Raw genomic sequence first — 23,556 nt, forward strand, 5'->3', positions numbered from 1 at the left:
CAGCTTGACATGGTCCAGGGCCACGATCTCCAGGGGTCGAGTCGTCTTGATGGGTTGCAGGGGTGCCTTCTGGCTGCTGTAGTCTTTTCTCCTAAGGCCACAGGGTGCACAGTCCCGGCACCACCTCTCAATTGAGCTGCGCATTCCTACCCAGTAGAATCGACACTTCAGCAGGGTCTCTAACTTTTTCCAGCCAAAGTGCCCTGCCTGATCGTGGTAGGCCTCCAACACTATTTGGATGTCTGTCTTGGGGACCATTATCTGCTATACCATCTCATGGGTTTTTGGATTGACGTACCTCCGGCACAGCTTCTCACGGTAGATAAACAGCCGGCTTCTCTCGTTCCACAGCTGCTTTGCTTGCAGAGATGTGTCTTTTTCCAGGGAAGAATCTTCTTGGGTTATCAGTTCCTTGATGTGTCTGACAACCGTGTCACTGTCCTGGGTCTCTTTCCAGCTGTGGTGAGGCAGAGGGTTTAACATCTTTCCACGCTGCCTTCTAGAAGCTCGTTGCTCGTGGATCATCCCATTCCGGTAAAAGGCAGGTAGCTCAATCTCTTCCAGGTCATCCACTTCTTCTTCTGTGTCTGACTGGTGAGGCATCCTGGACAGGGCATCGGCGTTGGCGTTCTTGCGGCCCGCCCGGTATTTAATTGTAAATTTATAATTTGACATCCGAGCCATCCATCGTTGTTCCAGTGCTCCTAGCTTAGCTGTTTCAAGATGGGTCAAGGGGTTGTTATCAGTGAAGGCAGTGAACTTACTGGAGGCTATATAGTGCTTGAACCTTTCAGTGATGGTCCAGACCGGGGTCAGGAACTCCACCTTAAAGCTGCTATAGTTCTCTGGGTTCCTCTCGGTCGGGCGGAGCTTCCTGCTTGCGTATGCGATCACTTTCTCTTGGCAAATCTGCTTCTGACTTAAGACAGCTCCCAGTCCTTCGTTGCTGGCATCTGTATACAGCAGGAACAGTTGGCTGTAGTCAGGGTAGGCTAGGATCTCATCGCCTGTCAGTATCTCCTCAATTTCCTGAAATGACTCTGGTTGCTCCTTACCCCAGTGGAATGGGGGATTTCTGCCTTTGGGGGACTGCCATACCAGGAGGTCTTGCAGAGGAGCTGTTTCTTGATGTAGTCTTTTACAAACCTCCGGTAGTATCCTACTAGTCTCAAGAACTGACGCACCTCTTTGAGATTCTTCGGCTCCGGCCACTTCTGGATGGCAGTGACCTTCTCCGGGTCTGGTGCTACCTCTTCCGGACTAACGATGTGCCCCAGGTACTGTACCTTTCTCTTGAGCAGGTGGCACTTTGAGGGCTTCAACTTCATCCCGTACCAGGACAGCGACTCAAATACCTCTGCCAGGTGTTTCAAGTAGTCTTCGTGTGTTCTGGAGTACACTATCACGTCATCCAGGTATAGTAACACAGTCTCAAAGTTGCGGTGCCCCAGGCAGCACTCCATCAATCTCTGGAACGTTCCAGGGGAATTAAGAGTCCAAACGGCATACTGTTGAACTCGCAGAGTCCCATCGGGGTTGTAAAGGCCATCTTCTCCCGATCCTCCTCAGCCACAGCTAATTGCCAGTACCAACTAGTGAGGTCAAGGGTGGAAAACTAATTTGCAGACTTTAAGGCAGCTAGAGACTCCTCTATGCGTGGTAAAGGGTATGCATCTTTATGTGTAATGAGATTTACTTGTCGGTAATCTACACACATTCTCATGCTCCCGTCCTTTTTCCTAACTAGAACTAGGGGAGCTACCCAGGGGCACCCTCCCATTGCGTACATCTACCACTCCCCTGGCGGTTAAGAGCGTGGGTCTGTGCTCGGAGCAAAGGGGTTCTACTACTGCCTGATAGCTCTGTCCTCTAAGACCTATAGCAGCTCTACACCAGATAAGCATTTCATTCATTGGGGGGATGACAATGGGTATGGGATCCGTCACCCACACATTACCGATTTCACCGTCTGTGAACCTTACTTGCTGTTGTTACATCAGGACTCGGATCTCCTTCTGCAGCGCCCTCCTCTGTCTTGGTCTGGCAGTGTCAGCTATCTGTTGGAGCAAGAACACAACTTCTCCCAAACAGTTACCAACATTGTTAGTGCCAAGTACCATATACGGATTGGTGTCATCAGGATTAGTCTCCAACTACAATTAGCCCCTGGTCCTTCAGCTCCACTCTCCCCACCTTTACAGTCACATTCTTAACCCCGATTAGGTTAAGGGGGAGTCCATTTGAGGCATAAACAGAAAGATTTGGAGCTGGCGGACGTAGATCGTCCATGGACCAGAACCTCTTGTAGAGGACATCAGGCATGATGGTTACCTGAGATCCTGTGTCCGACAAACCTGTTGTACCAGTCTGCTGGGCCTGGGGAATTTACTCCTGGGTGTCGGCCCTCGGACCCAGGGTTTTCTCGTTTAAAGGACAATTCTGGGCGGTGTGTCCGGTCTTGCGGTAGCAGGTAGGGTCCTTTTGTGAACAGCGCTGGTCACTGGTCCTCGTAGAGGGTGGTGTTGGCCACCTCCTTCGCATCCAGGGGACATCCTCAGGGCTATCGGCTAACAGGATTTTCCCTCCTTCCTCGGGCTCCGTCCGCAGCTGCAGAGCACTCAGCACAGTGGTCAGGGTTTTGCTCAGCTGGCGCACCTCAGAGCGCAGACTGTCCAGCTCTCTAGGGGACGTTGCTGGAACCTTAGCTTCAGCAGCCACTGGGGAAAAGGTGGGTGTAGCAGGCACTGGGGTAGCCACACCCTGGTAACAATGGATGGCATTTGTCTCCAGGGGCTGCAGTCCTTTTATAGCCATGCCCTTGAGATTGTCAAAGGTGGCATCTGGATGATCCAGGGACCACCAACGCACAGTCTCCTCTGGAGACCACAGTCCCCGGCCAAACTGGTCCTTTAGCATTTTGTTTTCATTTTCGATGCTGGTCGGACTAACCTGTTTCAGGGCCCGCAGGGCCCCTTGTAGACGCCAGGCGTAGTCCCGAACATTGTCTTCCGACTGTTGGGAACAATTGTAGAACCTCATCCGGAGGTCCGCCTCAGTAAGATCCTCAAAAACAGTCTGTAGCTTTTTAAAGATTGTGGACACTGACTCCTGGTCTGCGGCCGACCATGTTTCCACTTCCCGTTCCGCAGCACCAGTCAGTTGTCCTAATACAACAGCGGCCCTCAGCTTGCCTGTCATAGAGTACATGTCCAAAATGCCGCATATCTTCCGTTTGAATCCAGACAGGGTATCTGGTTTGCCGTTGTACTGGGGGAGCCACTTTGCTCCAGGAATGTACGGTAGAGTTATGGGAATGACAGGACTTACAGGCGCTGCTGGTGAAGCGGCCGCCTTGGCCTGCTCAGCATCAGGCGCGGGTTGAACATCAGGGCCGTTGACCGGTATTCCGGCGTTGTGCTGTTCGTCAGACATTCTGGCGCCCCCCTAGCTAACCGTGGTCTACCTTCTAGTTTTTCTTCCGGTAGGCCGCAGCTCCGCAGGTGACGATCGTCTTCTGGACCTTGCGTTGCTTGCGTCCTACGTCAGAGCGTTCAGAGACGCTCCTTACAGGACCTGGCGCTTCTTGGTTTGACGTCGAGGCGTGGGGCGTGTCCGGGGCTTCGCGCTCTTTTGCAGGTACGCCCCTCAGTTTCCCGCGGTTACGCCCTTCTTCTCGCTCGGCGACCCAACAATGGCGGCAATCTTCACCACAGTCAAATATGCAGTTCACTTCAACAAAGGCGCACAGTACCCGGTGGCAACGGGCATAACACTCCGTCGTTGCAGCGTGCACGCGATCCTGTTCGTGACGCCAGAAGAGATGACCAGCCCAGGGAATGGGGATGACTCGGTACCCGGGCCTTTGCCTTGGGGATGTCGCGGTGGTCGGCTCCCGGGCCCGTACCCTGGGGTCACTCTTTGAAAGGGTGGATATTTATTAATTTTATAAGAGTTCATGACGCCACCTGTGGTTTCTGGTGAGAATCACCAGTGCTGCGCAGTCCACTGAGGCCGGTGATAAGGCAGCTTGATGGTATAGCTCCCCACAGGTGGAGCTAGGCCTCAGGGCAGCGTACAGAAAGGAGAAGCGGGACAGGCGAGACCCAGCCGGGTCAGAGCAAGAACAGGGACAGACACGATAGTCACTTCAGTACCTTTTACTGATGGAAATTCAGGCACATCCCGGAGCACTGTAGGGTGAAGGGTGAATATCAGGATCCTCCCCAATGAGCAGGTGTAGGGCCTCCTGTCTCTTGCCTCTGCGTACTAAGTTTCTGACCTGCCTGGAGCTAGGCCTAACTTTGTCTCTGTCCTGCACTGGCTGACGTAGTGGTTGGGCCTTCTCTTGGAGTGCACGCTCCCGGCTTACGGGGCCTATGTGTCTCCTGGCTCTGTTACGAATCAGCACTTTTGCGATCCTGGGACCTGTAGTTCTCCAGGGATTCCGGTTATGCCTAACTGGGTCGTAGAGATCCCGGTAAGCTCGGACCCGGTGTCCGGTAACAGGTTCGGGGGAGCTAGTTAAGCTCCTCTGCCCCCTATGTACTAACTCTCCACTCACCTTCGGCCAACTCGGGCCCTCACTAGGCTATACACATTAATGGCAGCTTGCCGCGCTTCACCGATCTTATGGCGCCGGCACACCTAAAGCTCACTATTCTGATCTACATCTGACCTGAGCTCGACTCTGTATTCAGACCTGTACTTGCTGAACTCTCCAGAGGAACTGCTGAATCACTCTCTGTGCACTCCAGACTGAACTGCCTGGCTCCACCTTCCCTATTTATATCCGTAACGGGCTCCCTCTGGTGGTCTGAGGTGGAAGGTGCAGATGTGTGAATGTTTATGGGGGCCTCTTGTGGAGGAATCCATCAATGCACTCTTCCAGGATCTGTGATACCAAGTGCAGCTGGGCGTCACACCAGCAAGACAGGATGGGGAGCCGTCGTGGCTCAAACCCCCTTCCAAGGGGTCTGGACAGAAGAGACCAGCAGGAGATCCTCCAACTTCCGCGAGTTAAAGGCGGTGGAGGAGGCACTCAAAATGTCGGCTCCAATCATTACGGGCAAACACGTAAAAGTCTATTCAGACAACATGACTACCGTAGCTCACCTGTCCCATCAAGGGAGTACATGGTACGAGAATCTAAAAAGTATCTTGGCAAGAATATTCTTCTGGGCAGAAGGACATCTTCGTTCCTTATCAGGTCTGCACATAAAAGGCTCAGACAACATCCAGGCCGATTTTCTGAGCAGAAGGAATATCCATCCGGGGGGATGGGAGCTGGACTCAGACATTTTTCACATGCTGACCAGACAATGGGGTCGTCCGGAGGTGGACCTCTTTGCAAGACGCAAGAACACCAAAAATACTTCTCCCTAGATCCAGACGACGTATGCCTGGGGATAGATCCATTCTCTCACCCGTGGTGTTTCCATCTGGCTTACGCTTTTCCCCCAATTCCATTGCTAGCCAAGACCTTACAGAAAGTAAGGACCGAGGAGGTCAAGATAATTTTGATAGCCCCCCTTTGGCCCAAAAGGAGCTGGTTCTGTGCACTAAACAGTTTAAGCATAGAGGGACCCCTCATTCTGCCAGCAATCAAGAACCCCTGTCCATCAGGGTCCAATACTCCATCCAGATCCAGAGAACCTCCATCTAGCGGCCTGGCTTCTGAGTTCACAATCCTGAAGGCCAAAGGAATCTCAGAAAGAGTAATTCACACCCTACAAAAAAGTAGGAAACAAAGCACAAACTCCATATACAGCAAGATATGGAAGACCTTCCTAACATGGTATAAACCAAATATACCAGATCTTCGGCATCCTGACATGACCCAGATCTTGGATTTTCTACAAGAAGGGCTGGAGAAGGACCTTAGACCTAGCATCCTCAAGGTTCAGATCGCAGCACTGAGTATTTATTTTGACAAGAGCCTAGCCGAACCCCGATGGGTAAAAAGGTTCATGACAGCAGCTAATCGCCTGCGTCCCAGAATAATTAACCACGTTCCCTCCTGGGATCTTAATATCGTCCTTAAAGGTCTGACACTACCACCGTTTGAACCTTTGGCCTCAATAGAGCTGGATAAATTAGCCTGGAAAACAATATTTCTAGTAGCGATTACCACTGCCAGGAGAGTGGGAGAAATCCAAGCCTTCTCAGTGAATGACCCATATCTGAGAATCCTGGATGATAGGATTATTCTACAACTGGACACATCTTTCTTGCCAAAGGTAGTCTCAGACTTTCATAGGTCTCAAGAGATAATTCTTCCTTCCTTCTGTCAAGACCCAAAAAATAAAAGGGAAGAAGAATACCATACTTTGGACGTAAGGAGGGTTGTTCTTCACTACCTCCAAAAAACAGAGGCCTCGAGGAAGGATCAGAACCTCTTTATTCAGCCATTTGGTCAGAACAGAGGGAAGAAGGTCTCAAAGGTTACCATCGCCACTTGGATCAAGAAAGCAATTATAGAATCATATCAGATCCAAGATCTCTCACCACCAGAGAAGCTGAAAGCACACTCTACTAGAGCCATGTCTGTCTCCTGTGCAGAGAAGGCTAGCGCTTCCCTCGAGCAGATATGTAGAGCAGTTACATGGTCCTCGGTTCATACCTTCACCAAGCATTACAAACTTAATTTAATGTCCATTAAAGACTTGGCCTTTCGGCGGAAAGTGCTTCAGGCCATTGTCCCTCCCTAAACATGAGTCTTTGGTACTCCTCCTATGGTGCTGTCGTGGGAGGTTATTGGAGAAAATAGAATTAGACTTACTGGTAATTTGGTTTCTAATAACCCACCACGACAGCACTGGTAATTCCCTCCCAGGCTTGGTTAGCCAATCATTTAATTTGAATAAATATAATTTGAAGCATCCATACTTGTGTGGTCCTTTATAAAAACAATGGAGGGAGGATGAGGGAGGGGCTATTTCACCTCTTTGTGTTTCCTGTCCCTATTAGGGTGGGGTGACATCCTCCTTTGGTGCTGTCGTGGTGAGTTATTAGAAACCGAATTACCGGTAAGTCTAATTCTATTTTTTTCACAAATAAACGCAAGTTATATCGAAGAAATTTTACCACTATCATGAAGTACAATATGTCATGAAAAAACAATCTCAGAATCAGCGGGATCCGTTGAAGCGTTCCAGAGTAATTACCTCATAAAGTGACAGTGGTCAGAATTGTAAAAATTGGCCTGGTCATTAACGTGCAAACCACCCTCGGCGGTAAAGGGGTTAAAGTGTATCCATCGTTTTAATTTTTATTTCAGAAATGAATAGTTTACATGAAAATAAGAAACTTTGTAATATATCTTATCAAAGAAATTTGCTTCTTTATTTGCTAAAATTGATCAGTCATCATCAAGTCTCATTTCTGAGGTTTTAAATTTGTATTCAGTGAACACAGACTTTCCCATTACTGAGATAGGAGATGGCAGCTGCTACTGATAAGGGGGAAAAGCTGTCTCAAGCTCCTCCCTCTTCCTGCCCACATAGAATTGTATCAGTAGCAGCTGCCATCTCCTATCTCAGTAATGGGAAAGTGTCTTCACTGAATACAGATTTTACCTCAGAATTTCATAATGAATGATACATTTTGGCAGAGAATGAAGAAAATTATAAAGTTGTTTAATTTCATGTGTACTATTGATTCATGAAATAACAATTAAAATGAGGGTTACTCTTTAAGATAATCGGGAGCCTTAAAGGTCATATGCTGGAGATGTCGGCTTCACTGCTGATGCCAGTACCTTAGACACATGAATGATGTACGGAAAGTCTGCAGGAAGTAAGCGGAGACCAGTGCGGACTACTGGAGCAATAGTGATGGAGCCAAGGGTGGAACAAAGAGGAGAGAATAGGGATTTTGAATTGAACACCTTTCCTGCTGTTTCCTGAGTTTTTGGAAAACCATTTTAAGCTATGTGCACACGGCTTCTCTTAGATTTCGGCACCGCCACCGAGATTTTCCAGACAAAGCCGCTTCAGGAAGACCTCGACGGTTGTTTTCCTGAGGTGTCCTTTCCAGCGGCTTTGCAGCTTTTTCACTTTATACTGGTAACTATAGAGAGCAGGCGGCTTCCTAGCGAAAACGCTCAAAGAATGAACCTGTTCCTTATTTTAACCACTTCAGTTTCCGAATCCTAAAGTGGTTAAAAGACATAAGACAGAAGATGTGCACAGCCATGTTGCTTTGACATTGCTGTGCATTATGTTCATATTATGGGGTGCTTTATCTGGCAGATTCCAGGCTTGGGGTAAGTTCACACACAGTATTTTGATGTGGATTTTTTTATGTGCATTTATTGAGTGGCCATACCCACTCCCAGTTGAGTTCTGACCACCGTTCAAAAACTTGGCAAAGTGGTCCTAGATGGGAGAAAAAACCCACAAAATTTTAAGCAATTTTACACTAGAAAACGAACGTAAACTGCTGGATGAATCGGCCCCTTCGTTTTCTGAAGCAGTCAAAAAACTCAGTGTGAACATCCCCTAAATGTGGTTTTTGGAGCAGAATCCACTTCAGAATATTGTGGGAACATACCCTAATGGTTTCTTTTAACTTTCTGTTCCAGGAATGTTTCCAGTTGACCAATCCGAATACAGCAATTTGAAGAGTGCGCTGGAAAAGCTGACCTTGGACGATTCAAGTGTGTCTGTTAGTTGGGACAGTGTAGCGTCGGCGTCCCTGCCTCCTGCTAGGCAGGGACGCTGTTCCCCTCACCTCTCCGCTCCGTGCCCGGCGTCTTTCTCCCGCTCTGCTGGCAGCGTGCGGTGCTTCCCGGCCACGGTCACGGTGCTTACAGCGCGCACTCCCCCTCTCTTAAAGGGGCCGCGTGCGCCGTCCTAAAGAGTCCCCGGCCAATGGCCGGAGGACTTCACCATATATAAGGCACCTCCTCCAAAATGGAGGTGCCCGAGCAATGTTGTAGCACAGTTCATCACTCTGCTTCAGCCCCCAGGTCCCGTTTCCAGTTACCTGCCAGTTACCTGCCAGTTTCCTGTCTGATACCTGCCTGACTCTTGTCTACCTGCTGCTATTCCTGCGGTCCGACAGTCTGCCTACCAGCCCTGCCAGTCTGTCTATGGATCCGTCTGCCCGCTCACCTGGGAGCGCACATCTGCTACCTGCCTGCTAGCCTTTACACTATTCTTATCTATTACTAAGAATATATATTTTTACACTATACACACCGTGCACTTTTTTATTCATACCTTTCTGGTATGCTCATGTCTTATTCCTTTACCACACTACATTCACCCCAATATCCTCCCTATCATTTTTTATACCATGTGTCTAAGTTTCTTATCACTTCACCTTTTTACACTTTATTTTACCTTTTTCATTCCATTCCAATTTCCTTTTTATCTTTTTACTTCTCTTTTCTTTTCTAATACTATATTTCTTTGCCTGACTTTCACTTCTTATTTCATTTTCCTTTTCCCCTTCACATCCTTAACACTGCTTCGACATTCACTCACTACCATTTTTTTTATCACATATTATTATATTGGTCTTGTTACCATTCTTTTTATGACATCTAAATTTTTCTCCGGAGTCCCGCTATTAACATATGAGGATTTCATAATGTGTATGTGCCTGTAGAAATCTAAGGCTCTTCGGTAGGGGTCCGCCCTCATATTGTCCCATTTTTGACCTTTTGTCAGGCCTCTTTTGAACTACACCTCAGATATATGGGGATTCTACATTGGAGAAGTGCGCATGTACGCATACAGACCCGTGGACTTCCGGTTTTGCGCATTAGGCACTGCATGCGTTCCACCGCATGCGTGCCAGCCGCTACATTCCGGAAGTCATCTTTCTACACACGGAGTCATGTAGCGTGCGCATGCGCCAAGCACTCTCCATTAATTACGGGAATTCCAAACAGCTGACAGTCAGCCTATTAATAGGTATGACACACACACATACTGCACGCCCCATCGAAGAAGCACACAAGCGAAACGGCGTCGTCGGGCGGATCCCTGTGAGATTGTCTCCATGTCTTAGAAACACTCAGTAAGTGTATTTTTTGGACCTCCTTTAGATTGGTTATTTTGTATGATCATGATCATTCCAGGATATTGTCATGATAACTAGAATGGGGAGACTGATGGTAGCTTATCATTACACTTGTAATTAATAGATTTTTTACTTCCACCGGTCACACCATTATAAATTCTTGGAGAGCTATGTAAATGATGATACATTGTTGAATGGAAGGCTACTTCTACAATTGCTATTAATACTAGATTCATCCAATTGATAGAATATGGTTGGGAAAAATAATTTTCTTTTAGGTGATATATATATTTATACAAATATTTACATGAATTGTGATATATAATATATTTATTGGTCTTATGTTTACATCAACCTTCCCCCCCCTCCTTGTTGTGCAATAATACAATATATGATTACTATGATCTATCAATTGGAAGACTTTTTGCATGGGATCGATAGGTCACTGCTCTGCTATGCTTTTTATTGAAAATTTTAAATTGATGTAATAAAAAATAAATAATTTTTAATATTATTTGTTTCACATCCTCTTTTCAAAAAATCTGGTTTATGCAACGCAGTTTTTTATGGTGATTGGACATCCTTATTGAGGTAGTTAAAGTTTATGACCTTTTTTTGGAAACTGCCTGCTAGCCCACCTGGAGGCTCCGCCGTCACGTGCTGTGACCACCTGCCTGTCCAGAAACTCTTTCCCGCTCACCTGGGAGCGCTCACCTGCTACCTGCCTGCTAGCCTACCTGGAGGCTCCGCCGTCACGTGCTGTGACCACCTGCCTGTCCAGAGACTCTTGCTCGCTCACGTGGGAGCGTCCACCTGCTACCAGCCTGCTAGCCTACCTGGAGGCTCTGCCGTCACTTGCCGTGACCACCCGCCTGTCAAGAGACTGTCCCGGTCACTTGCTGTGATCCCTGCCCGTTAACCCAGAGACTGTCCCGGTCACTTGCCGTGACGACCTGCCCGTTTACCCAGAGACTGTCCCGGTCACTTGCCGTGACCACCTGCCCGTTTACCCAGAGACTGTCCCTGTCATTTGCTGTGACTGCCTGCCCGTCTTCCCTGGGCGCCACCCGCTTCCTTACAAGGACCGCCCCCTTGTATAGTTGCTCAGAGGTTCCGCCTCCCAGACCCGTTACAGTTTGCTCAGGCCATGGAACCCGGTGGCACCCAAGCTCCCTTACTCTCGGACCTATGTCATGAACTGTCCCGTCAGAGGTCCCAACAGGAGTCCATCCTGAGTCACCTGCGGAATGTCAACTCTCGCCTGGACACTCTGACTGCTCCACCAGCAACCACCGCTAGTGTCATGACTCGCAACCCGGCAGCGCCGCTGCCTACAAATACCATGGTATCCTGCCCCGGACCCCGGCTTTCTGCACCTCCTCGCTTCGGAGGCGACCCCGCTCAAGCTCGGGGCTTCATAAACCAGTGCACCCTGCACTTTGAACTCCTGTCCCACCAGTTTATCTCCGACCGGGCCAAAGTTGCCTTCATCATGTCCCATCTCACGGGGGAGGCACTGGCTTGGTTAAATCCTCTATGGGAGAGAGGAGACCCCCTGGTGTCCGACCTGCCAGCCTTTCACACGGCTTTCCGGAAAGTCTTCGACGAACCCGGACGGAAGACCTCATCCGCATCGTCTCTGCTACGCCTCCGCCAAGGAAATCTCACCGTGGGCCAATATGCCATACGGTTCCGTACCCTTGCTTCGGAGCTGGCCTGGGATAACGACGCTCTGGTGTCTGTCTTCTGGGAGGGTCTGTCCGGCCGTATTAAAGATTAACTCGCCGGTCGGGACATTCCTACCACTCTCGACGACTTAATACCACTTGCCACCCGGATTGACATCAGGTTCCAGGAGCGCGCCAAAGAGGTCACCCGTGAGAGGAGGTTTCCACATCTAGCCCCCACCTTCCAGAAACCCGTCATTCCCTCCGTTACTCCCCAGGCACACTCACCTGAGCCTATGCAGGTCGACCAGACCAAGATGGTCAAAACCCGTCAAGACTCTCGCCATGCCGAGGGGAGCTGCTTCTACTGTGGCAGTAAGGAGCACCGGATCCGTTCCTGCCCTGAGAGGTCGGGAAACGCCTGTGTCTAGGGTCGCTCAGGGAGGCCGCCCTAGACAAAAGTAAACCCTCTCCATCCCTGATGCTGTCAGTCTCTATCACCTGCGGAGAGAACCGCTATTTCGAACTGGCTTAACTTGACTCAGGAGCTGCTGGTAATCTCATCTCTTAATCCCTGGTAGAGAAGTACCGCATTCCCACCAAACCTCTGGCTGTACCTTTATCTGTCGCCGCCGTGGATGGGGGCCTTTTACCACATCCCATCCAACTCATCACCGAATCCATAACTCTGCAGGTGGGAATGCTGCATTCTGAGAGCATCTCCTTTCATGTTCTGCCTGGACTCTCTCACGCACTCTTGCTGGGCCTACCTTGGCTCCAGAAACATGCACCCGTGCTTGACTGGCAGACCGGAGAAGTCCTTCGCTGGGGACAGGACTGCCATAAGACTTGTCTAGTTCCCGTTCATCCTGCTCGTCCTTCTCCTACCCCAGTCAATCTACCCGGTCTACCGGTTCCCTATTGGTCTTATGCGGATGTCTTCAATAAAAAAGAAGCAGAGACATTACCCCCTCATAGACCATACGACTGTCCAATCGACCTGATACCCGGCTCTACTCCTCCCCGTGGGCGTATCTACCCTTTGTCCGCAGCAGAGACCCGGTCCATGTCTGAATATATTGAGGAGAATCTTGCCCGGGGATTTATCCGGAAATCTACCTCCCCGGCGGGAGCAGGCTTCTTCTTCGTCAAAAAGAAGGACGGCTCACTCCATCCATGTATAGATTATAGAGGCCTTAACCAGATTACAGTGAAGAATAAATACCCCCTCCCGCTCATTCCTGAATTATTTGACCGCCTGAGGGGAGCTAGAATCTTCACCAAACTGGATCTCCGTGGGGCGTATAACCTGGTCCGTATCCGTCAGGGGGATGAGTGGAAGACGGCATTCAACACCCGGGACGGCCACTATGAGTACCTTGTAATGCCCTTCGGTCTCTGTAACGCTCCTTCCGTCTTTCAAGAGTTGGTCAATGACATCTTCCGTGACCTTCTCTACTCCTGCGTGGTGGTGTACCTGGACGACATCTTGGTCTTCTCTCTGGACCTTCCTTCTCACCGGAGGGATGTTCGTCAGGTCCTGCTCAGGCTCAGGCAGAACCACCTCTACACTAAATATGAGAAGTGCATCTTTGAGCAGACCTCTCTTCCATTTCTGGGCTACATAATCTCTCAGACCGGCCTACAAATGGATCCTGAGAAACTGTCTGCCATCCAGAAGTGGCCCCGACCAGAGGGGTTGAAGGCTATTCAGCGGTTCCTGGGCTTCGCCAACTATTACCGCCTCTTCATACCGCACTTCTCTTCCAGGACTGCCCCTATCTCTGCGCTCACCCGTAAGGGTACTAATCCCAGAAGATGGCCGCCCGAAGCTGAGGAGGCCTTTCTTTCCTTAAAACAGGCCTTCTCCTCCGCCCCGGTGCTGCATCGTCCGGACGGTAACAAACAATTCTTCCTAGAGGTTGACGCTTCCTCCTCCGGAGCCGGGGCGGTACTTACCCAAAAGTCATCTTCCGGAAGAATGGTAACCTGCGTTTTTTTCTCCAAACTCTTCTCCTCTTCTGAGCGCAATTATTCTATTGGAGACCGAGAATTGTTAGCCATTAAGCTGGCACTGGAGGAGTGGCATTACCTGCTCGAGGGGGCTCTTCACCCGGTAATAATTTACACGGACCACAAGAACTTGGCTTACCTTCAGAGCGCCCAGAGACTTAACCCGCGCCAAGCCCGGTGGTCCTTGTTTTTTGCCCGCTTTGATTTTGTTCTTCATTTTTGCCCGGCAGACAAAAACATCAAAGCTGACGCCTTGTCCCAATCCTTCCTGGTATCTGATCTAGAGGAGGAACCTAAGCACATCATTGATCCCGCCAGAGTAATGCAAGTGGCTCCCGTGAATCTAAATCGTCTCCCTCCTGATCGGAAGAAGGTCCTACACTGGGGTCACTTGTCTAAGCTAGCTGGCCACGCCGGTCAGAAAAAGACCCTCCAGCTCATTACCCGGCATTACTGGTGGCCTACCCTGCACAAGGATGTAATAGACTTTGTTTCTGCCTGTGTGTCCTGCGCCCGCAACAAAGTTCCAAGACATCTGCCAGCCGGTCGCCTTCTTCCTCTTCCAGTACCTGCGGCCCCGTGGCAGCATATTGCTATGGACTTTATAACGGATCTTCCTGTCTCTGCCGGTTGTACGGTCATTTGGGTGGTCGCTGATCGCTTTTCCAAGATGGCGCACTTCATTCCCCTGCCGGGTCTCCCGTCTGCACCCGAACTGGCTAAAGACTTTATCCGCCACATCTTCCGTCTCCATGGCCTGCCCCTCCACATCGTGTCAGATCGTGGGGTTCAGTTCACCTCACGCTTCTGGAGAGCCACATGTAAGTTGCTTGACGTCACTCTGGACTTCTCCTCCGCTTACCATCCACAGTCCAATGGTCAAGTGGAGCGGATCAATCAGAACCTGACCAGTTACCTCCGGCACTTCGTTAATGCCCACCATTCGGACTGGGTGGATCTCCTACCATGGGCCGAGTTCTCTTACAATAATCACGAGAGCGAATCTTCCTCCAAATCCCCGTTTTTTGTAGTCTTCGGTCAGCATCCTCGGATCCCATTTCCCGTCTCCACCTCGGTGGACAATCCGGCTGCGGAATCTCTCGTTAGCGAATTCTCCTCCATTTGGGAGAGTACCCGATCCGCACTCCTTCAGTCGTCCGAGCGGATGAAGAAACACGCTGACAAGAAACGCCTGGATCCTCCACAATTCCATCCTGGAGATAAAGTCTGGCTCTCGTCCAAATATGTCCGGCTCAAGATTCCTTCCTACAAGTTAGGGCCTCAGTTCATCGGCCCACTGGAAGTTATCAAACAGATCAACCCGGTGGCCTATAAATTGAAACTCCCGGCCAACCTACGGATCCCTAACTCCTTACTCCTTCCATGTATCTCTCCTCAAACCCATGGTTTCCAAGTCTACAGGTACGCCTCCTGCTCCGGTTTCCGCTGAGAACGAGTTTGAGGTAGAGAACATTCTGGCCACCAAAAGGGTAAGAGGAAAGACCTTTTTTCTGGTAGACTGGAAGGGGTTTGGTCCTGAGGAGAGAACGTGGGAGCCCCGGGAGAACATCCATGCCCCTCTCATCCTTGATAAATTTCTCTCTGGCCTAAAAAAGGGGGGGCCTAAAGGGGGGGGGTACTGTAGCGTCGGCGTCCCTGCCTCCTGCTAGGCAGGGACGCTGTTCCCCTCACCTCTCCGCTCCGTGCCCGGCGTCTTCCTCCCGCTCTGCTGGCAGCGCGCGCTGCTTCCCGGCCACGGTGCTTAGGGCGCGCGCTCCCCCTCTCTTAAAAGGGCCGCGCGCGCCGTCCTAAAGAGTCCCCGGCCAATGGCCGGAGGACTTCACCATATATAAGGCACCTCCTCCAAAATGGAGGTGCCCGAGCAATGTTGTAGCACAGTTCATCACTCTGCTTCAGCCCTCAGGTCCCGTTTCCAGTTACCTGCCAGTTACCTGCCAGTTTCCTGTCTGATACCTGCCTGACTCTTGTCTACCTGCTGCTATTCCTGCAGTCCGACAGTCTGCCTACCAGCCCTGCCAGTCTGTCTATGGATCCGTCTGCCCGCTCACCTGGGAGCGCACATCTGCTACCTGCCTGCTAGCCTACCTGGAGGCTCCGCCGTCACGTGCTGTGACCACCTGCCTGTCCAGAGACTCTTGCCCGTTCACCTGGGAGCGCTCACCTGCTACCTGCCTGCTAGCCTACCTGGAGGCTCCGCCGTCACGTGCTGTGACCACCTGCCTGTCCAGAGACTCTTGCTCGCTCACCTGGGAGCGTCCACCTGCTACCAGCCTGCTAGCCTACCTGGAGGCTCTGCCGTCACTTGCCGTGACCACCCGCCTGTCAAGAGACTGTCCCGGTCACTTGCTGTGATCCCTGCCCGTTAACCCAGAGACTGTCCCGGTCACTTGCCGTGACCACCTGCCCGTTTACCCAGAGACTGTCCCGGTCACTTGCCGTGACCACCTGCCCGTTTACCCAGAGACTGTCCCTGTCACTTGCTGTGACTACCTGCCCGTCTTCCCTGGGCGCCACCCGCTTCCTTACAAGGACCGCCCCCTTGTATAGTTGCTCAGAGGTTCCGCCTCCCAGACCCGTTACAGACAGCAGTGCAGCTCTGGGTGCTGGCTGGAGGTGCGTCTTCTACTGCCATTGTCTGACTTATTTTATATCACTATATATTTTATTTCAGTCATTTCCTATACTTATGATGAAAATATACCATGCAGGCATTAATGTGTCCTACAGTGATCATAAGGGCACAGTTATCACCTACTGGCTGATTAATTGAGCATTAGATAGACATTTCAATAACTTTAATTTCTGAAAAGGGGTCATTTGTGAAAGTTTAATTATTGATTTAGTGTGTAAGGCTGTAAAAAAACATCTTCAGCTCAGAAAATTCTTCTGTAACAATGATCAGGAGGAAAGCAAAAAAACGTTACAAGGTAAAGGCCAATTTTTGGCAGAACAAACCACTGGCTCAACAGTTCATCTTGGTAATGTGTTAACCACTTGTATATTACACTCACGAATGGTATCTAGTCCCCTAGTGAATTCAGCATTGTATCACGCAGAGAGTTGCACAGTCTCACACTCTTACAGTAAAGAATCCTGGTCTTGGCCCTTTTGTTATAGATACGGTACTGAATATACTACACTAGGTCACTCCTTAGCATTTCTTTTTAACTAATAATTTAATAATAATTAATAATTTTAACTCATAATTAATTATATTACTCTTTCCTTGTATTGCAGTCCACCTATTCCATCTTTACTTTAATTTCCCACCTTGTACGTGCTAGACCTCGGCTTTGTCTTTTTTGCACACTGGTGGCCAAATCTGTGCACCATGTTCCATATGGAGTCTGACTAGTGAAAATGTATTTTTCATTGTTAAATCACATCTGTCACTTCTCGGCCCAAACCTCCAGCTTATCCAGATATGTTTGTGACATATTATCCTGCAATTCCATAGCCAGGATTGTTATCGGTACAGTATTGTGTAGATCTGAATCCTCATATCCTCATCAATACACATGTACATGTACACATGAGCCTTCTGGACTTCCCATAGAGAAGTCAGAAATGGTTTATTACCACCTCTGCCTTCCTGATTGTTTCCTAAACAAGTGCTGTGCGTATAGTTTAGGAAGCAATGACGATGATCATGTGAGTACCGGTTGCTGGCAGCATGCATTGCTAGGTTAGCCCCAGATTGACTCAACAGTTTGCAGGAAGTTGAATTTTGTCATGTTTTATTACTGAATTCCCCTGTAACTTGGCCTGGCATATAAGCCCCAGTTACAGGGGAATTCAGTAATGACAAAATGAAGGCAAACGTTATTTGGATGACTGAACCAGAGACATTTTTAGAGATCTTAAAATCCCATGTACGAAAAAGAAAAAATATGCCTGGTGATGATCAGAAATAATCTGGTCTTGAACTGGTTTATAGTTCATTCTACTACCTGCCTTGTGTATAGTAGGCAGTGCAAATAGCGTGGTGTTTCTCTGTTATGATGGACACCGCGTTACTGGTATTTTCCAGACCAATTTCTATTAGAGTGGTGGATCCCTATCGAGCACTAAGTAATTTCCCATTTTATTAACACTTTCGGTATATTTGCCTCTCTATATAAATTATAACTAATGTTCATGTCCTGCACAGGTTGGGCTTCCTGTGGCTTTAACACATGGAGGTGTTTAACCAGAGACCTGAGCAGGAATACAATGTATCTGTCATAATGACGTCCCCTACAGTCCCATACAAGGCTGTGCTGTCCTCTCCAAAGCTGATAAAGGTACTTTCTGTCTATGGCTTCCATGATGCAGTAATGCCTTATACATGGATCTGTTGGATCATAGGCTGCGAAACGTAACCACTCTGCGCTGTATTGTCGGCCACTCTAATTTGTTGTGCCATACGCCAAAACTAACTATCAGGGTGTTTCATTACTTCTGGGGGAAACAAAATCAGTAAAATTGGACTTGGATGTTGAGATGATGACATTTTTTGTTCAGTATTTGCAGTTAAAGTGGTTTTCTGCTACTGTAACATTAATGACCTAATCCCAGCACTGGTTATCAATGTCAGATCGGTGGAAGTCCCAACAACTGGCATCACCAACTATCTGCTGTATGCAGCGGTGGCCAGATGGTGTTCGGAGCGGATCCACACCACTCCAGCACGCTGGTCACTAGTCACTGTCGGGTTCTGCAGATCAGCTCCAATTGTATGATCCCATCTAATTTTTCGCATTATTCCTTTAGGAATATGGAGAACGGAGATTACTATTGTAAATCCATCTGAAATTCCTGACAAATCTGTAGTAAAGGAATATCTTGAACCTATGATTTTGGGTACAATTATTTCACCAGATGACTATCTTGAAAAGATCACGTCACTGTGTCAAGTCAGTGACCATTGGATCACAAAGATTTGAGGTGATATTATTGGGAAATTATATCATAAACATTAATTTTGCAAACACATTATATGTGTTATCTTAAACTCTCCATATGTTAAAGGGGTTGTCCAAGACTTAGATATTGATGACTTATCCTTTGGATGGGTGGAGGTCCGCAGCAGCTCCCCCGGCAGCTGGGTGTACACAGTATACGGAGGTGGAACACCTAAGCTCTGTACATTGTGTAAAGACCGTTATCAGGTTCTGCAGCTCTGCTCTTATTTACTTCAATGGGAGCTGAGCTGTAGTACCTGAGAATGGCCACTACGTGGTGTCCTGACTCCATACACTGTTCACTTTTGGGTGCCATGTGAGCTGCAAACAATGGATCAGTGGGGTGCCGAGTGTAAGAAGCCCCCTGATATATCAAAGTCCTAGATAACCCCGTATTATACAAGGACGGCAGATTATAGGAAATATCACCCTATTTTGGGGTAGATGTAGCAAAACTAATGTAGGAGCCAAGTGGAGCAGAGACACGTAGCAGGCAATTTGGTTTCTGCCACCCTCCATTACATCAGGTTTCCAATCCCTTTTAATGTAGTGGTCAGTGGCGTACCGCCAATGGCGGCAGACCATGCGACTGCTATGGGGCCCGTGAGCCGGGGGGGGCCCCATAGCAGTCCAGGGGTGAACATACCACTGCCGGTGCAGCTGTGCCGGGTCTCCACCATGCAGCTGCACCAAGGGGCCCACAAGGTGCAGCTGCTCCCTGCACGTGGCGGTCAGTGAGGAGAATAGCAGCGGAGCTGGAGGGTTCGTCCTCTGCTTGCTCCCTGACCCAGGCGCACGCAGCTTGATGATGTCATCATGCAGCGCACGCCTTGGTCAGGAAGAAAGCTGCCGGCAACCAGGAGGATGCTGAAGGGGAGCGAGCTGAGGTAATTTGTTGTTTTTTTTCTGTTTTTTTACTGAAATGGTGGGGAGGGGAGGTGGAGGGAGAGCAATGGTGGGATGGTGGGGCTGGTGAGAGCAATAATGGGGCTGATGGGGCTAGGGAGAGGAATGATGGTGCTGGGAAGAGCAATAATGAGGCTGATGGGGCTGGGGAGAGAAATATTGGGGCTGGGGAGAGGGCTGCTGGGGAGAGGAATAAATGGGGATGATGGGGCTGAGGAGAGCAATAATGGGGCTGATGGGGCTGGGGAGAGGAATGATGGGGCTGGGGAGAGGAATAATGAGACTGATGGGGCTGGGAAGAGCAATAATGGGGCTGGGGAGAGGAATGATGGGACTGGGGAGAGGAATAATGGGGTTGATGGGGCTGGAGAGAGGAATAATGGGATGGTGGGGCTAGGTAGAGCAATGAAGGGGGCTGGGGAGAGGAATGATAGGGCTGGGGAGAGCAATGATAGGGATGGTAGGGCTGGGGAGAGCAATGATGGGATGGTGGGGCTGGGTTGAGCAATAATGGGGCTGATGGGGCTGGGGAGAGGAATAATGGAGTTGATAGGGCTGGGGAGAGGAATGATGGGATGATGAGGCTGGGGAGAGCAATAATGGGGCTGGAGAGAGCAATAATGGGGCTGGGGAGAGCAATAATGGGGCTGGGGAGAGGAATGATGGGGCTGGGAAGAGCAATAATGGGGCTGATGGGGCCAGGGAGAGAAATGATGGGGCGGATGGAGCCAGGGAGAGCAATAATGGGGCTGGGAAGAGCAATAATGGGGCTGATGGGGCTGGGGAGAGCAATTATGGGGCTGATGGGGCTTGGGAGAACAATGATGGGGCTGGGGAGAGGAATTATAGGGCTGATGGGTCTGGGAAGAGCAATAATGGGGCTGATGGGACTGGGGAGAGCAATGATGGGGCTTGGGGAGAGGAATGATGGGGCTGGGAAGAGCAATAAGCGCTCATCACACACCTAGATAAGTTCATTGAGGGGTCTAGTTTCCAAAATGGGGTCACTTGTTGGGGGTTTCCACTGTTTAGGCTCATCAGGGGCTCTCCAAACGCAACATGGCGTTCGCTGATTATTCCAGCAAATTTTGAATTCAAAAAGTCAAATGGCGCTCCTTCACTTCAAAACTCTGCCGTGTGGCCAAACAGTGGTTTTCTGACACATATTTGGTATCAGCATGCTCAGAAGAAATTGCACAATACATTTTGTGGTCCATTTTTATATGTTTCTCTTGTGAAAATAAAAAAAATTTTGTCTAAATTTAATATTTTGTGAAAAAAAAGTTAAATGTTATTTTTTTTCTTCTTCATTGCTTCATATACTGTGAAGCACCCGAAGGGTTAATACACTTCTTGAATGTGGTTGTGAGTTCCTTGAGGGGTGCAGTTTTTAGAATGGTGTCAATTTGGGGTATTTTCCGTCATATAGACACCTCAAAGTCACTTCAAATGTGATGTGGTCCCTAAAAAAAATGGTTTGGTATATTTTGTTGGAAAAATGAGAAATTGCTGGTCAGCTTTTAACCCTTGTAGCTCCCTAACAAAAAAAAAATTGTTCCAAATTTGTGCTGATGTAAAGTAGACATGTGGGAAATGTTATTTATTGACTATTTTGTGTACAATATATCTCTGATTTCAGGGCAGAACAATTCAAATATTGAAAATTGCAAAACTTTCAAAATTTTCGCCAAATTTCCATTTTTTTTCACAAATAAACACGAGAGTTATCGAAGACATTGTACCACTATCATGAAGTACAATATGTCACGAAAAAACTTTCTCAGAATCAGGGGGATCCGTTGAAGCGTTACAGAGTAATTACCTCATAAAATGACAGTGGTCAGAATTGAAAACATTGGCATAGTCATTAACCTACAAAGTGGCTCGTTCCTTAAGGGGTTAATGGTGCTATAAATAATAATAATAATAATACTGAGAATTACTTATTGCTGTGCCAATCATTCCTAAGTGAGGGGATGGGTTACAAAAAGCTATCTAGTAACCCATTAGAGGGGTTCATGAGTGAGCTAAAAGGTCTTATTAATGAGGGCTACAGCCAGGGGGCGCTAGACAAGAGCAAGAGGGAGTTTTTGATACCTCAACAGCTGCATCTATAAGAGTGTTATCCCCTTTGCCCAAAGTAGACAGGTTTATAGTGGATGTCTGACTGATATTATTGTCATCCTACATACAGGTGCGTCTCACTAAATTAGAATATCATCAAATAGTTAATTTATTTTAGTTCTCCAATAGAAAAAGTGAAACTCATATTATATAGTCATTACAAACAGAGTGATCTATTTCAAGTGTTTATTTCTGTTAAATTTGATGATTATGGCTTACAGCCAATGAAAACATGAAAGTCATTATCTCAGTAAATTAGAATAATTAACAAAAACACCTGCAAATACTTCCTAAGGCTGCGTGCCCACGATGCGTTTTTCATGCGTTTTCGCAGCGGAAACGCATCAAAAACGCTTGGTAATCCGCACCCCATGGTCCCCAATGGCATTTCGCAATGTCAATGCACATGCTGAGGATTTTTCTGCAGCGTTTCTGCAGCGCTCATAAATCCGCAGCACGTTCATTAATTTTGCGGAAGCGCAGCGGAATTGCCGCCATTGACTTGCATTGAGACGCATATAATCCGTGTCTGTACATTTGTACACGCGGATAATATGCGTTTCAATGTGCGTATGGTACCCGGTTCTGGAGGAGAGAAGATTCTCATCCAGACCTGGGTACCATTGTACCTGTAAAAAAAAGAATAAAATAACAAATAAAGTTTATATTCACCTTTCCGACGGCTCTCTCTGCATGCCGGCAGCGCTGAAGGACCTTCGGTGACGTCACAGTCATGTGACCGCAGGCCCTTCACCGCTGTGTCTCCCGATATGCCGGCAGCCAGGAACCAGACAGGAACGAGCGCTGCAGCACACGCCGGGGCATCGGGGGAGAGTATAGCTTTATTTTAAGCATTGTTTTACGGTCACACTATATAAATCCATGCTGTTTGCATGGATTTATATAGTGTGACTTAGTTGACAAGCACTTTCCAAATGATGCTAATCGCCTGGAAAGCGCTTGTCAATCTGCATGCGGAAACGCATGTGAATCCGCATGTATTCCGCATGTATTCTGCAGGAAAAACGCATGCACAATCTGCATGCGTTTTTTCTGCCAGGGAGATGCAGAAATGCTGCAGAAATTTTCTGCTTCATTTCTGCATCGTGGGCACATACTTCCTAAGAGTTTAAAAAGGTCCCTTAGACTGTTTCAGTAGGCTCCACAATCATGAGGAAAACTGTTGATTTGACAGATGTCCAGAAGACAGTCATTGACACATTAAGTAATGCAAAGTGCATTTTGCATTTCATTTGGAAATCAAGGTCCCAGAGTCTGCAGGAAGAGTGGAGGGGCACACAATCCAAGCTGCTTGACGTCTAGTGTGAAGTGTTTTATCAAGACCAAAGTCAGTGCAGCCGTCTACCAGGAAATTTTAGAGCACTTCATGCTTCCTTCTGCCAACAAGCTTTTTGGAGATGGAAATGTCATTCTCCAGCAGGACTTGGCACCTGTCCACACTGCCAAAAGTACCAGTACCTGGTTTAAAAACAACAGTATCACTGTACTTGATTGGCCAGCAAACTCGCCTGACCTTAACCCCACAGAGAATCTATGGGGTATTGTCAAGAGGAAGATGAGAGACACCAGACCGACAATGCAGACGAGCTGAAGGCTGCTATCAAAGCAACCTGGGCTTTCATAACACCTCAGCAGTGCTACAGGCTGATCGCCTCCATGCCACAACACATTGATACAGTAATTGATGCAAAAGGAGCCCCGACCAAGTATTGAGTGCATTTACTGAACATACATTTCAGTAGGCCAACATTTCAGATTTTAACCCCTTTCTGACGTATGTGGTAATAGTACGTCCTTGTGCCATGGGCTTATTGGGCCAGGGACGTACTATT

At 48.5% G+C, this 23,556-nt stretch overlaps 1 pseudogene; it reads left to right on the top strand.

Annotated features, from left to right (window-relative positions):
- Nucleotides 1-18,655, top strand: part of LOC141201657 (cingulin-like) — a 166,947-nt pseudogene extending 148,292 nt beyond the window's left edge.
- The last annotated feature ends 4,901 nt before the right edge of the window (nt 18,656-23,556 follow it).

Source organism: Phyllobates terribilis, unplaced genomic scaffold (genome assembly GCF_046119375.1).
Source record: "Phyllobates terribilis strain yellow unplaced genomic scaffold, ASM4611937v1 Scaffold_122__1_contigs__length_5177241, whole genome shotgun sequence".
Taxonomy (NCBI): domain Eukaryota; kingdom Metazoa; phylum Chordata; class Amphibia; order Anura; family Dendrobatidae; genus Phyllobates; species Phyllobates terribilis.